Genomic DNA, 6,000 nt, shown 5'->3' with positions numbered 1-6,000 from the left:
AGCTACATACAGCAGTTTCTTATGTATATAGCTACAGATATATAGATATATTGGTGTGTATATATTTATACACATGGACATATGTGTGCATATCTATTCTTATATATGAAGGAATATATTTCAGAAATTGGTCTTACACAGTTTTAGAAGCTAGTTAAGCTGCCCCTGACAGGTAGATTACTTCATACCTGAAACTTGAAGTTCGTAGAAAGATCAGGAAGAGGAGATGCGTGGGGGGTGGGGCACATCGAGAGTACTCTGGGACCTGCCGTTGTCACTTGAGGTTTATGAGAACAGACTGATACCCACAGAAAATCATCAGTCGCAATTGCCTCTGACCTTGATGACATGGCTGGCCTACGGAAGGTAGAAGGCTTCATTGTGGAGTTCCATATGCTCACACCTCATGTGGGAGTTGGGAAAGCTGAAGAAAGATCCAGGCAAGAGGCTACAGGTGTGGATCTGGCCTCATACCAGCAAGGTGAGCCATCAGGTGAGTGACAACACAAGAGCTGCAAACAGGTGGTGCTTCTATCCTGTTGCAAGCATCTCTCTTGGGACCCACCCTAAGAAGAGATATAGGGAAGGAGAATTTACACTGGGCTTACCAGAGTCACAGTCAACAAAGCATCGACATAGACAGAAAGAGTTTCCACTGAAGCCTTCATACCATCCTCACTGAAGCAAAGCTACCATCTTGCAAGCTTTGAGCATTCTTTCCCCAGAATTGGACTGATAAAGAGGAGCAAGCAGAATTCAAGGATGGCCCCTGGGTTTCCCAACCTAGTGTTCATACACACTATAGTCCAACTGGGACTGAGCCTGAGTTGGTGAATAGAATGAGAGCTTTCCCGTGGTTACGTTATAGGCAAAGGCACAGGGGCAATCATATGCAAGGTAACCAAATCTGTTGACTATGAGTTGATAATTATTCCCAATGGCTCTAGCTAATTAGATGAGCCCCTAGAGTAGACTGGAATCTTCTGAAAGTAAGTGATCGTGGTCTGAAAAGATCTATGGAGGGGTCACATTTTAAGAACCAAAGGGCACCTGTTAGCAACCCATAATCAATTGCTGGCCACACGATGAAAACCTTAGTCTTTCAACAACAAAGAAGAAAGTGACAACACCCTGAGGGTGCCCACCCACTGACCTTTCTCTGTTCAAGCCTTCAGATAAAGATATAGCTGGCAACACCTTGATCTCAGCCTCCTAAGGTCCTGAGCAGAGCTACACCAGGCTGGATTACTGACCTGAATCTGTGCCATATGTTGGTGTAGATCAGAATGAAACTTGAGAGAATATTTGATGACAGATAATTTTGTTATGCAACAAAGAAACTACCATACTAATTATAATAAAGTGGCACAAATATAAATAATCATTAACCTTGACTATATGAATATATCACTTTGTGCAATGCAAGAAAATAGACTTTGGGGGTTGGGGATTTAGCTCAGTGGTAGAGCGCTTGCCTAGCTAGCGCAAGGCCCTGGGTTCAGTCCCCAGCTCCGAAAAAAAGGGAAAAAAAAAAGAAAAAAAAAAAAAGAAAATAGACTTTGGGGGAGCTGAAGAGATGACTCAGTGGTTAAGAGCACTGCCTGCTCTTCCAGAGGTCCTGAGTTCAAATCCCAGCAGTCACATGGTGGCTCACAACCATCTATAATGAGATCTGATGTGTGTGCATGAAGATAGCTACAGTGTATTCATATATATATATATATATATAAATTTTATTATATGTATATATACATATAATATAATTTATATATATTTAAATTATATTATATGTAACATCTAACATCTACATTTTAAAATTATATCCTATGAGGGCTGGAGCCATGGCTTGGAGGTTAAGAGTTCATTCTGGAAGAATAATAAAATAATTAGGTTCCTAAAATGTAAATAAGTTGTCATTTGCTCTATACCTGATTTCTCAACTTCTTTTACGTGCCTTGCTTTTAGAACAATTTCAGAGATTAAATGCTGCTTTAAATTTGGTACTTTGATTTTTGTTAGAGTGACAAATATGTTAATGTAGTTAAATTCGTTTTTAAAATGGACATTAGTACCTAGAGTCAAAAATAATGACTTAATTTAAGTAGTGACCATATGTCGAGACTGATTTGACATTTGAAATGATCGTCTTATTTTATAATCATTCATAGTGAAACAATGTTCCAGTTAGCTAATTAGTAAAATATTGAGGCCAATACTTTACTGCTAACTTGCAAAATCACAAGTGTTTTTAAATTATAAAGGATATAAAATATGTTTTTGCAGAGGACCTGAGTTTGATTCCCAAAACCTGTATCAGTCAGTTCACAACTGCCTGTGACTACCTGACACTTTCTTCTGACCTCCAGGGTATCCTTATACATGTGGCATGTATGTGCGAGCACACATGCATGTACACACACACACACACACACACACACGCACACACACATTCAGATAGAGAAAGAGAGATGAAGTGTGTGTGTGTGTGTGTGTGTGTGTGTGTGTGTGTGTGTGTGTAGTTTTAAATGTCTTAGATTTCATGTATGCTGGTGAACAACACAGTCTTAATCATAACACTCCAGAGGCTGAGGCAAGGAGATCTCTGAGAATTCCTGGCTAGCCTGTATATCAAGATCCAAGCTAGTCAAAACTAAATAGTGAGATTCGTTCTGGGTAAATAAATGTATGCCTTAGAAATTAACAACAGGGCTGGAGAGATGGCTCAGTGGTTAAGAGCACCGACTGCTCTTCCAGAGGTCCTGAGTTCAAATCCCAGCAACCACATGGTGGCTCACAACCATCTGTAATGGGATCCGATGCCCTCTTCTGGTGTGTCTGAAGACAGCCACTGTGTACTCATATACAAAATAAATAAATAGATCTTTAAACAAAAAAGAAATTAACAACAAAAACTTTTTAGCATGCTGATAGAAATATGAAATGATGAATTGTGGATGGTGAATGTACCAGAGACATTGTATTTACATTGAAGAACCATATAAGGATGCTTGTTTCTATTATTTTTGATTTATTGTGACTGTAGTGACTTCAAATAAAACAGTAAGAGAAGGAAATAAGGAACATATTCCTACTGTAAGAGAAGAGGTATACCGGGTTTTATTTAGGCCTTATTCATCGGCTCCCTCAAAACCATCAATTATTGTGTTTGCAAAGAGTTGTGGCTACCCACTGTACTTTGGCCAATTGTTTTTATTAATAGTCTGGTTCACTCTGTAGAAAAGTAAGATAACACTACAAGGAAATACCATAATACATACCTATCTATCTTTATAGCCCTTTCTTAAGGTCGTATTGTTGGCTAATATGCATATGCACAAAGTGTTTCTTTGTTTTTAAATATGTGTGTATGTACCTGTACCCAAAGCACACATAGGGAGGGCAGAAGAAAGCCTCCTTCTTTCTTGCCTTCTGTCCTTGCCTTGATCGTTGCCTTCTGACACACACACACACACACACACACACACACACACACACTCACACAAATCCTACAATTAAAACTGTAATTTAATTGCACATTTTATATTTTTATAAAATATAAATGTCTTTCTAGCATAGTTTTTCCCATTATTTTTAACAATTTATTAGCTAAATAAACTTTAGACTCAAAGTGCAATCCTCATCAGAAACCAGACAATCTTTCCATATATCCTTCTTTGTGTCTTCAAGTACAAGGGCCACAAAGCTCTTCAAACTTCTCTTTTCTAGATATTTCTCTGCACATATTTCTTTGGAACTGGGACACGATCTCATCATTCTCTTTGCATTTCACTCTAAGCTGGAGCTCTGTGTCTGCTGTGATGTCAACACGTGTTTTTCAGAGGAGTATCACTTTAGGAAGGAATAGGCCTCTGCGTGGTAAGGCCAGCCTCAGTAGTAGCTTCAGGGATGACACTCAGGGTGGCTAACCCGGAGCTCTGGCTTGCCGTCACAGTCCTGGGTCTCTAAAGTCAGAAACCATGCCAGCAAGTACGTGAAACACTGCTGAAGTAAAATCGGGCTTTCATTTCCTTTGAGACAGTTCTATCTCCCAAGTGCTTAGCACCTTTGCACCTAATCCCAAACGAGCCGGTGAGGGTTTGTATAGGCTTGGCTCAGGGAACCGCACTTTTAGGAGGTGTGGCCTTTTTGGAGGGACTGTCTCATTGTGGACATAGCTGCCTCGAAGTGAGTCTTCCACTAGCAGCCTTCAGATGAAGACGTAGAACTCTCAGCTGCTCCTGAACCATGCTTGCCTGGAAACTGCCATGTTCCTGCCTTGATGATACTGGAACGTAATCCCCCTTATTATCTTATCAGCTTTCTGTTTTCCAACTCCCTCACTGCCTAACCTTGACTGTCCCGGAACTTGCTCTGTAGGTTGACCTTAAACTCAGAGATCTGCATGCATATCTCCCAGGATTAAAGGTTTTACCACCTGCCTGGATCTAAATTTAGCTGAGCAGGATCTTGCCCAAGGTTGCCATTCCCCGAGCCAAGCATATACAAACCATCATACTAATTAATCGAATTGACAAAGGAAGTCCCAAAAAAGCCCAGCAGAAACTTTGTTCTCTGGTTAAGTCTCATGAAGAGCATTTTGAACAAGCATAGCAAGCTGAGAAAGAAAAATTATATATAAAATATGTGGTTAGAGTATTAAAGGGGCACCAGGGAAGTGAAATAGAGCAAATCCTGTGTTAAAGGATATTAAATTGAATTAAGGGAGTGGCAACCTTGGGAGTTCAAGGTATAGAAGTTCTTTTAAAAAATACATTAATACAATGTAAGTGTAGTGGAATAAATTGTCCACTGATTTTTCTTTGAAGAAGACTGAAACGGAGGGTAAGAGGAGAAAAGGAGATGGTCAGGAAAGGAGGGAGCGAGGAAGAGAGAGAGGGAGAAGGAGAGAGAGAGAGAGAGAGAGAGAGAGAGAGAGAGAGAGAGAGAACATCAAGCTACTTGGGGGGCTGGGAGTAGGAGGATCAGGAGTGCAGAATATTGGGGGTGGGATAGGGGTAGGTGACACACTGACACAGACTGAAAATTACACCCACACACCAAGAAACAACATTTCCATAAATCACTCCTTTGTTCAAGAAAATTATTTAAGGCCAAAAGGCGGTTATAAGCAGTGTGGACATCATTGTGCTATAAGAAAAATTCAACCAACCAACCAACCAACCAAACCCCAAAAACCTTTCTATATAAAGTGGTGGGGAAGATCTGATGTGAAGGAATAAGGAAGACAGGACAATGGTAAAATCCAGCCCAAAATTTATTTTACAAGATGGCCATGCAGAGGCCAGGTAATGTGTGGACACCCTCACAGCACCTTTGCTCTTCAGGAAGAGTGAGAAATTCAAGTGAACTTGAGTGTGGGGTCTGCGATCACAGACCATGAGCACTGAGCCCCAGTCCTCAAGGGAAGAGTTTGGCCCTCACAAGAGGGAAGAAATAGAGTCTCAAAAAGGGGGCGAACTGGGGCTTCTCAGGTAGAGCCCACTTCCAGAAAGGTCACTGACGTAGGACAGGGAAAAAGGGGGAAGCTGCCAGGATAAAACAGGAGGTTTCTTGAGGTAGCGACTTTGAACTAGCAGTCAACATCCTGGCATGCCCGGTGCCCAGATCAAGATAGCAATATCTGGGGATTGGGTGACATTTCTCCTTGCAAAGATGAAAGAAAAATGGAGTTCTTCCCAGAGTGATGAGTCCATCAAGCACAATCTCCCACAGAATGGCTGAGTGATGGGTGACTTCCTGCGGGTACCCGGGAGAGCCCTGCAGCCGGAGCAGGGTAGTCTCCGCTGAGGGCTTCAGTGTTGTAGGTCAGATGAGTTGCTATTATCTTATTGTAGAGAGGACAGGGTATCTGGACAGTGAGTGGAAAAGGAGACCGGCAGCTGTGTGCAGAGCACCTGCATCCAATGTGTCTTCCTCAGGATAAAGAAGGATGGCTGGAATCCTGCCCTTCCTGTCCTGGCCAGGATGGCAAGGCTCCAC

The 6,000-nt window shown here is 41.5% G+C and overlaps 1 protein-coding gene across 2 annotated transcripts in view; it reads left to right on the top strand.

Annotated features, from left to right (window-relative positions):
- The first annotated feature begins 299 nt into the window (after positions 1 to 299).
- Aqp9 (aquaporin 9) overlaps positions 300 to 6,000 on the top strand; it is a 46,080-nt gene continuing 40,379 nt past the window's right edge. The window contains exon 1 of one of the 2 annotated variants that reach the window (XM_087563589.1): positions 300 to 493. The gene's annotated coding sequence lies outside the window, so the exon portion shown is untranslated. The remainder of the gene's footprint in view (positions 494 to 6,000) is intronic. The other variant, XM_087563594.1, reaches the window with a different exon arrangement.

Source organism: Rattus norvegicus, chromosome 8, assembly GCF_021556685.1.
Source record: "Rattus norvegicus strain SHRSP/BbbUtx chromosome 8, alternate assembly SHRSP_T2T, whole genome shotgun sequence".
Classification (NCBI taxonomy): domain Eukaryota; kingdom Metazoa; phylum Chordata; class Mammalia; order Rodentia; family Muridae; genus Rattus; species Rattus norvegicus.
Note: the sequence above shows the minus strand (reverse complement) of the source record. Positions and strands in the feature narration are given on the sequence as shown.